Source organism: Corvus cornix, chromosome 2 (genome assembly GCF_000738735.6).
Source record: "Corvus cornix cornix isolate S_Up_H32 chromosome 2, ASM73873v5, whole genome shotgun sequence".
NCBI lineage: Eukaryota > Metazoa > Chordata > Aves > Passeriformes > Corvidae > Corvus > Corvus cornix.
The window spans coordinates 94,599,809-94,610,520 of NC_046333.1; positions in this window are offsets into that span (position 1 = coordinate 94,599,809).

Here is a 10,712-nt window from a genome sequence, read left to right on the forward strand (position 1 = left end):
ATTTCAAAATGGATGTGCTTTTGACTAAAACACAATTTTGATGCACTTACCTTGACCTATTAATAACAAAAATTGCTATAATTAAGAATCAAAATCCTACAGCAAACCATGTTGAAAATAATATTTAGAGGGAATAAAATTCCTGCTTTTAGATTGAAATCTTAGTGTAACACTAGAATCTGTTGATAATATCATAGGAGCACATGTGAAAGAAATCAATGTGTGTTTTTTGTTAAAAGGTCTTAGAAAAGTGAAAAATACCCCAGCTGTGTAAGTCTAGAAAAAAACTGGGCATTTTTAAGCCTGCCTTTTTGCGATTTTTAATGTCTATGTGCATAATTCCAAATCAAACATATTCACATTATTAACTTTTATAAGTTTATTAGTCTCAGTGCTAATGAAACCATTCATCCTTTGCAAATGCACATGGCTCCCTAATGAAACTTCAATAGATGGATCAGCAGTTAAGTGAGTACATTCAAATGTTTATGCCAAATTCTGTTTGCTGCAGTGAACAGGGAGACCAAATCTTTTCCAAGCAGATTCTATACAAACCAGCCAGCAGATGCAATGATACTACCTATGTAATAAAGATTCCCTTTACCAATAAAGAAAACTATATATTATAAAGGATACTGATATTTAAGATATTTATTTTTTTCTTTTGGTTTGCTCCGATGTCAGTCAGAGTAATTCCACTCGAAACAACAAAAGTAAAAACTAGTTAAAGATATGGTAAAATGAGAGGATAATTCAAACAAAAAATCATAAATATAGTAGAAAAAATACTTTTGAAGAGGAACTCAATAATAATTAAGTGATGGACATTTATGTGCCTATTAGCTGGGTTTTGAAATCTAAAGCTCATGCTGCTTTTTAATACTGTTTTCACCCTTTCATCTTTTTCTTTGTTGACCTGTCTGCATTTTCCCAGTTCAGTTCTCTTGGTGGGTCTATGTTTGGATGTTATAACGGGAAGTAACTGATATTCCATACTACAGAAATTCTTTTCCTTGAAGACTTGGTGGGTTTTCTCAACTCTCAATTCAGAAAGCTATACCAAAAGGGCACTTCTGAATTTAAGAGTTTCAGCATTACTATTGTTAAGTCCCCAAAGCAAACATTTGTGTCTTGACATTGCAATATTTTTGAGTTTTTTCCTTAGCATGATTTTTTTTTTTTAAATGTATATAATTCGGGACTTCAGGATTCGTTTTCAGGAATTCAGAGAAAAGCAGTTTTTATTATTAAGCCAAGCAAGACAGAAAAATGCATTTGCTTCTGGACTATACATATTATCTTCTTTTTTTCATTATTTTCTACACTGAAGTATAAATACTGTGCCTGTAGCGAAATATGTATCTGCACAAAACAAACAGAAAGCATTCTTAAACCAATGAAGTATTTACTTTTTTTAAGACATTTTAATCCTATTAACGGTAAATTATATTACCTATTGTGAAAGCAGACATGAAAGAAATATCTGAAGCATGCCGTTAATTATGATACCAAGTGAAACATAATATTTATGCTCTCCTTGTGTAGCTGGAACAATTTTTCTTTCACTAACTGTGAGTCATCCACTGATTGAAGTCTTGAAACTGATGATGAGAGAGTTGGCTGGCATATCTTCCATAGAGGTTTCCTTCTACAGATAATTAATACAAAAAAAAAAACCAACTAGGTTTTATTTTTTTATATTTTTAGTTCTCCATTTTTTAAATAAAATCTCCTCCTCCTGCTTCTTTGACATATCTCTCTGTTTAGAGGTTATATGCTTAAGAATAATAAAAGACATCAAAGTCTCTAATAAAGCTAGGGAATGAAGATTTCACTGAACAAGGACCTGAACCACAGTTTCGTATCAAGGTTGCATTTCTGTCAGAATATCAGAAATATTTGAATCACAATTTTTAAATGGTCCATTTTAATGACTGCACTCAGGACATAGTTTTTTTTAACTACCTCAGTTTGGAACCTCCCCTTTTCTCCAGGAAGATGAAAGTGTTCAGATAGCCAATTCCTGTTACAATACCCTTCTATTTTAAGAGGCTGTTTTCCTCCCATTGTCTTGCTTAGCTTTTGCACTGATTCATATTAGGTGTTTGCAGTGGCTGTTTAATTAGCAAACTAATGCAGTTGTGTTTGATTCTTATGGCTTTGACTCTGTATTCCAAGCCAGCACTAAAGTCCTGTATGGCAGAGAATCTCCTGTACCACACCCTTTTTATCTGGCACTTTTCTACTTTATTTATTTTTCCTTTTTTTTTTTTAATCAGATTTTTCTATGTTATTTTCTTATTAATTCATTTGGCTTCTATTTTTTTCACTCCTCCTTCCAAAAGGATGCTCTCATTTTACCACTTGCTTCTGAAAAGATTTGCTTTGAAAATTTGTTCATATACATAGATCTAAAAAGTTGCAAGAAATAAACCAGAAAGGTGTTCTGTGAGGAGTGCAGCTGTTCTCCTCCCCCAGGAAAACTAATTCATCAGTTCTTTGAAACAGACTGTCTTAATTGTTTAGAAACTACGAGCTATGGATTTTCTTTGTTAACGTAAGTGCCCTGCATAGAAAAATTATCTAGTGTTACAAGTAGGAGGCAACCCCTTGGCACTCATGATTTCAGTTAAGTTTTTCATTCCAGCCTTAATAATTTTATGGGTTTCAGGTGTTTAAGATCCTATTTTCAGGTCTTAGAGAAAACAGTCTCTTCTTTTCCCTTTGTAGCAAGGGAAAACTCCTTTACGTTGTGACAGATCCACTTATATACTGGAGTTTTGTCTGTTGAATCATTTTGAAAAATTAGTTTCTATGGCCCTCACTTCAGTTCAGGGGAGCTTCCCTTTCTATATTGATGGTACCCACCCCAACCCTGCTAACAAGTAGTAATCTAGAGAGGTATTTCAATCACATGAAGCCCCTGGAGGGATGGAGATGGGTACAGTGTTTCCATTGTCTTTGGACTGCCTGGGCTGCAGCACCGAACGCAACCTGCATCAGAGGCTGGCCCCAGCACTTCTTCATTCCTTGGCATATCAATAGCCAGACAGCTGTTATCTGACTACATCTGATATGTGGTTACATATCTAATCACCCAACCCCCATGGAGAAAAGAGCCAGTTGCTAAAATGGTATAAATTTCAAGATACTATAAGAAAATCTGAATGTCTAATATCTCCAACACAGTTCCAATTTTCCTAATGCATGACTCCACTCACCTTACCTAAATATTCACTGATAATTTTCCTCCATCATTCTCAACTCTGTAAGCTTTTAGGGCCAGTTGTCATAAATCAGCATTTCATTGTTTCTGGCTATAACCTCCTTACAATAAAAAAGATGTTATCAGTTAAAAAGTAAGAAATGCAGTATGGTCCGAAGGGCACCATTGTAGAGAATACTATCAAACTACAATATAAGGCCCATGCAAATCCACTGCTGTTATCTATTTCATGGATGGCAAAAAGCTAGCAGTAGTAAATGTACAGCCGCATAAAAAGGCAATGATAATACAGGAAATAAAAGCCTCTCTAATCCCTAGTAGCAATTTGCACTAAACAATAGGAATAAACTCCCTGTTAAAATTTTGTTCTAGAAATTTACAATTGCCTCCTCTTCTCTTTCTGCTAGAGTGACTTCTGGTATCACAGTTCGTTTTGCTAGCAGACATGACAAACAAGTGTCAGCAGGTACATACAGGTAACTAAATGCATATGACACACGTGAAGGACACCCGTATCCTACAAAACCCATTCAACTTTTACAGATTTCATGATTTCATTTGAATAAAACCTGTTAAATCAGCTTTTATCTAAATAGCATGCACAATAAGTCATTTCTTTTATACTTCTCAAATTTTCATTTGAGAACTTTGTTACTTTGCAAAGTATCGAGGAATTCAGTCAATATTCAGCTGTAGCAAATAGCATGACTTGAGTGATTAAACTGACATCTCATGACCTTGCAAACACTGGCAGAGGAATGACATTCCAGTCAAAGGTCTTCTCTGAAAATGCACATTTTGCAAATAGGAGCCAAAATAGTCTCCTTACTTTATTGTCTCATAGCAGCCTTCCACATAGTTGTGGTTATCATATTCTGATAAGTTTGTGCTCCATTTCTGCTCTAGTGAGTCCCACTCTGTGGCCAGGCAGCTTGCATCCCAGGCAGTCCAAGATTCACCTGCAGAAGGGTACTTTTGCCAAAGCCTGTGTGAAAGGATGACATGAAAGCAAAGCTAGAAGCAGAGACAGACTGGCCCACACAGCCTGACCTGTCTCCTCCTGAACATCTATTGAAACTGATTGATTTAATGCCTTGCATCTGCCAAACTGTCATTCAAGCCAGAGGGGATTTGGGTGAAGACAGGGGAAGCATTGTAAAAATGAGTTTGCGCATTAGTTTACTGAGCAAGCTTTTAACTCCTAGGTACAGCAAAATTGGCTTGTTGGAAAAACTATGCCTGCAATAGAACAGCTTCACTAAATGGGGAACAAGAAGGGAAGGAGGAAGTGCTGTTTGAGGAGTTAGTAGATTTCTTCCCTTGATTTGTGCCTGAAAGAAAAAATATCCCAGCTGTCTGCTGCATTGTGTGAATATATACATGCATTTAAATTACTTATATCATTACTTACAGATGTAATTGTGAAATATGTTCTTTTGCATTCAAAATTAGGGGCAGAACAGATGGTGAAAATTCAGTTTAAGGCAATATGTCCATTAAAATAACCCATACTGTTTATGTATTATAACAATAGCAGTCTTCAGCATAGCTCAGATTTCTAGCAGTGCTAGATTATGATAGAAATACAAATAGGCTGTAGGACAAAATTCAGTATGACTGAAAATTCACCCTGAAAAAATTTTGCTGATTTCTCTTTGGTGATCGTCAACAGCTCAACCCAGATCTGCTTCCTCCTGCCTTTGCAGTATTGACCTCTTTGTAGCAAAAAGTGAATGATAAACTTTCTGGGGTTCATGGCCTGCGAAAGCTTTCTCCATATTCAATTCACAGGGACTCTCAAAATTTTGCAAATTCCTCTGCTGGGGTAATTTATATATGAAAGAGTGCACATATTATAAACATTTTTTTTTTAATATAAATATAAATAAATATGTATCCAGATATATATATTTTCTTGCTATAGAAAGGAGCCACACTAGGAGTAAACAAATCTCAGCTTTTGCCTCTGGAGTGTAAGTTTCACACCCTCCTGAACATGAAGAAAAGCTTGCAAATGTGAGCCAGGTGCTCCCCAAAGGCTCAAAAAGCAGCAAGCTGTTAAGCCTACTACAATGTTTTCAAAAAAATGTTACATAGCTAGAAGCTCTGCTCACTTTTTGCTAATAACACTGAGTATTGCCACCACTTTTTGGACTTTAACAATAATTTTTCTAGAGCCAGTCCAATGACTATTAAAAAAAAAAAAAAAGGTGGATTGTATTTTGGACTGAATCACCTACAAGTAAAGCACCAACAAAATATTCCATGTCCTTCATTTGCTTGGCATCTAGCACAATAAAAATAGAATAACATTATAAAAGCCATGAATCTTACGTCTAGCCATAAAATCTGGCACACTCTACATCACTTTGGATAAGTAATTTCCATTCTACTTTGTTCACTTGAACATGGTAAAGTAGTTAACAAGAACATTCATCCTTTTCCCTTATTCCATCAGTCCTGACATTTCAAACTATAATTCCCCCTGCATTGAATATACATGTTTTCTCTTCATTCATGCAAAAAAAAAAAATTATGCTTAAATTTTAAAGAAATTATGAGGGTTTGTGAGAAGTTTAAAGAAAGACAAGATTTGTCTTTGGCATTTGTACAGCACTGAGCACAACAAGAATCACACCTCAAACACATTGTATTAAGCAAGGATTAGAATGGTATGTCTTCATGTCTCATAGACGTAAAGGAGAATTTACTCCAAGCAAGACAGATGTAGGAACTCTTAAGCAATAAGCTCAGTATCATACCTACTGGAATTTGATAAAATGCATTTATCTGTGGGGCACTGTGCCTTTAAATCCTACTCATAAATACACAGCTCTTTTCAGAGTGTTTCTCCCACAGGCTGCTAGAACAGCTGAGAGTTAGAAGATTATAAGAGAACACTGAAAATACTTAATTTTTTCTATTCCTTTAAACATTCAAGACATTTTAAAGAGTCTAAGGTCATCATCAGTAGTGTTAATCTGCAAGCAAAAATAAGGATTAACCATGAAAGTAACAACATTTTAAACCAGTAGTCCAAATGTGCACGTAAGATTATGGGAGAAATTACCAAATTCAAAGGTGGAGCTTGATGAACTGTGTGAGAGGACAGAAGTGCTTCCAGGATGCATGAAGTACTTGTATCACACTTACATTTAATTACACAACATACATCTTCCACTGGAGCATTTTTAGGGGCTGAGAACTAGCTTTTTCTAGGTATTGATTCAAAGCTTCACTTCCTCACTTTATGTTTACTCAGTTTTGCATTCCTCTAAAAGTACCCAGGAGAGGTTCAAATCTTAATATTATCTATAGTACAAACAGTCACTGTACCATCATCTTCTCTCTCTTTCTCTTCTTCTCTTCCACTAGCACATAGTACGCTCTGTACAAAATGTCTCAAGTTGTTATGGAAGTAGGGGAAGGATAATTTATAACTTCTGGATTTACTGTCCATGATAGCACCGGATTTGACCACTTTCATGGTCTTTTCAGTCCTCTGTTCAACTGCTTTATTTCCAAGGTCTCACAGACTTTGTAGTGAAGTTGATCTAGAGGGTTGATGGAAGACTACTTTAGCCCAGGTCTCAAGTTTCCCTCTCCTTCAAAAGCACTAAAAGACTCCTGCTTTATGATCTATGCTTTTCAGGTTGTGTCTACATTTTCTTAACCTTCTAGATCCAGATGACATCTGGAGGAAAGTATTTGACTTGTCTGAATTCTTTAGTTCTCCTAATTACTTTTTAAGAAACAGCATTATTAATCATCTATCTTAAACAGCCAGTAACCCTTCCAAAATAGATTTAATTACTAAGAGGTCCAAACAGAGCAGAGCACTCTCCACCTTTTAAGTTGGACAAGTGAAATCAAGTGTTTTATAGCAGCAGCTGAATCCTCCATTGATCTTAGAACAGCTGTTAATAAAGCTAGGATCAGCAGCAGAGTCATTAATTCAAAGAAGAGTTAACATGGTGTAAATGGGAAATGTCACTAGTAGCAATGAAATGGTCACCATTTGGTTTAAAAATACCAGTTTTTCAGATACAAAGATGTCCAACACCCTCTTTCTAATTGTTAAAAATGTAATCTTGTTTATGTTAAAATACATCAGTGAAAAATGGAAAAAGAAAAACCATCAGAGAACTTGTGCAAGCTGTGGATACACTTGCTTATTAGGTGACTCCTGATAATCAGAAGAGTGTGTGCATCCATATGCTACTGTTATACTGTGGTTAACTTTCAGTAACATTTTTTGTTAAATGGGAATAGCAACCTTTAATTAGGATTTGGGGTTTGGTTCTGAAATTGCCATACACCTGCTTATTCAAAACAGATGTTTTATCTGCAGTGCAGTTTTACTCATAATATGTTATGACGGCAATAGCAGGTTGCTAACAAAATACAAAGGAAAGGCAATATCTACTTGCTGTGTTCTCTTCTATGAGGTTAATAAAGTTGACTGATTAGGAATATCAGTTTGCTTTTACCAACACCTGACTATGTTATCATGCCACATTGTAATCTATGTGAGTGTATCATTCAATGCTCTGATACTGAGAATCTAATTCACTTTTAGTCACAAAACAATTATAAAAGGACTTGGCCTTTATGCTGCACTTCATTTTTGTAGTGCTTCATGCATCATCAGCTTTCCACATATTACACATCTCCATCCCCGTTTTACAGACAAAAGAAGCTGAAGCATGGTCCAGCACTGAGGCAATGCAGGGGCCTGGCCAGCCTTGGGCCAGCAGCACCACAAACAACAGATACAGTGAGGTTTCCAAAGCCCCACCCTCAGGTAAGGCAATTCCTTTCCTGAGTACACTCAGTAAATCCTAAAGTTAGAGGAAGCAAGACAGAAAAGCCATGAAATGTCAAAGCGAAGTGTTCTGGGCTAAAATCTGTTGTGTGGGAGGGAATGTTTCCAGAATCACTTGTTCGGCTTTTGTAACTGTCTTAAAAGGTAGAAAGCACTTCTGATGCTCAAAGAATGAATCAGTGCACTTTGGATTTCATCCAGAATTTGCCTATGATGTGCAATCAATATTCTAGGTAAGATGAGGGTCCCAGCTAATCACTGAGTGCTCGGAAGCCTGGAGCTGTCCCGATGTCGTGAGTCAATTTTGCCTCTCATGCACTGAGAGGGTTGTCCTGCCACCATGGCCAAGCCACCTGAGCAATTTGTGTCCCTTCCCTGTGGAAGAAGGAGGGCTGTCAGCAGAAGGTAGGATAACAGTGCTGAGGTTTACCCAGCCCAAGTGGCAAAGGTGATGCAATACCAAGGACTGAAGCTTCACAAAGCAGAGAGCATGCCTCTCTTTGCTTCAGCTTTGCAGTATTTAAGTAGGCTGTTGTCATGCCTTCTGTGTCAAGAATGTCAAATTGTCGTATTGAGGGCTAACGCAATGTGTCGATTTATTTTATAAAGATACCGTATAGGCTTCTAATGTGATATAGATATTAAGTAATACAAAAAAAAAAAAAAAAAAGAATTACTATTGCTAAGAAACAATTTTTCTGCCATGTTAACACTTTCTAAGTAACAATAAAAAATCGTATTTTGGTTGAGAAATATGTATCTAACCTGAAAACCTTGAGCTTTGGTTTCATCCAGTTTGGAAAATTTGTTTCAATCTGACCTTCTTCTGTATTATATTTGTTGCCATCCAGAACAATAGTTTGGTGGTCTCTATCTGGTCTCTTGCCTTTGATGCAGTAGCTGTACCATTTCCAAGAATCCTGTAATGAGTAAATTAGCTTTGTTACCACGAACCTGTTCCCAGCCTAAAAAGCTAAAGCAACCGTAGTCAAATGAGTACAATGCTCTGGTTTACTTGCCTTCTTTTTTGTTCACTTTTTATCACTTTTCTTTTTTACAAAATGTTTTTTGTAATGTCAGACTGTGAGAAGATACAGGTTGCAAAAGAATTATATATTGAATTCTTCTCTGGATAGTAGTTTCTCTGTGGAGGAAGGTTTTTGTGATCTGACATTCAGCAAAGCCATCTTCTAGGCTCCATTTCATTGACAGGCCACAAATACATGTGGATCCACTTTGACTTTTGGACTTAGAGATGTAGACAGCAAAGCACCTGTTTAAGTAATTTGCTGAATCAGGGCTACAGTGAAATGAAACATCAAAAATTATGTAAATACAGGTTTATAGCTTAGCAGAATGAACATGCTCAATGTACAACTGAACAAAGAATTTATTGAGTGAATCTCATCTCTCTTTGTGTCTGCTTTTGGAATAGCTGTGACCACATCCTGCTTTTTTTTAATATTTATTTGTTATTTGAATGTAGTCAGCAACTACTTTTAACAGATTTCTTTTTATTTTCTGGTTTGATTATTTAACATTTGAGATTTATTGCTTGATGGGATACCTATTGAAAGGACTGGAAAGATTCCCATTGGCTTCAAAGGACGATGAATTGTGCCTGGAGCTCTGGTACAGCAAAGAGTTTAGACACGTGTTTAAACATTGATGCTTTCAATGGGACTTGAGCACATGTTTAAGATAAAGCATGTGCTATGGGCTTTGTTGCATAGGGAAGCACTTCAGCACATTCTTAAATGCTTTGCAGAACTGGCACTACAACAACCTCTGCTGCTAGCTACATTTTTTACTTTTATGGAGAAAAACTAAAAGAAGTAGAAGAAGTCACTGTTACTTTGCGATAAAAATACATCCAGCCTTGAAAGGGTGGATTTGCCTCCTGTTTGTTCATAAGAAAGTTTACATACACTATGATCTATTTTTGAAGAGCAGAATTTAACACTAACTTAATAGGAGATGAATGAATATTTTTCTATCCCTTTTCAGCAGTTTTAGTTTGGCACTTGTTTAAGGTGTTATTAATGTGTACATTCAAGAGAGTCTTAGATCCCTCAGTAGTTCTCCATCACGAAATGCCTTTTTTAGTATATAGCAACTTCTGACTACTGCTCACCATCCACTTTTAGTGTTCTCCCTGTTATCACTTCAAATACTTTCCAGAGAGTGAAGAAGGAACAAGAATGCTCAAATAAATGTCGTCTTCTCAAACTGTGCATTTTCATTAAGATTTTCTTAGCTCCCCACTCCCACATACCTTTCCCCATGAAAGTGAGAGGAGTATGCCTCTGCCAACTTTTTATCCTTCATTAGAACTAAATATCAGCTTAAACAGACAATCAGGAAATGCAAGATGCTGAGTCTTAAAAATTTGATTTTTTTTTCCTTTGGAGAACTGAGCCTTTACCAGATGAGATGAACACCATTGTACTTCAGCAAACACATGGGCAGCCAGGAGCTACAGAAAATGCCAGAGAGTCCAAGGCTCAAAAAGATCATGTTTTTTCACAAATGAGGCATGCAAAGAGAAAGCTTGCCCAGAAAATGGGGGTGGTCATATTCCCCTGCTCACAAAATCTCTGACAGAAACCCTGTGGAGTTTCAGTAGAGTAAACCTATACCACTCATAGATTAGTTTGTCTT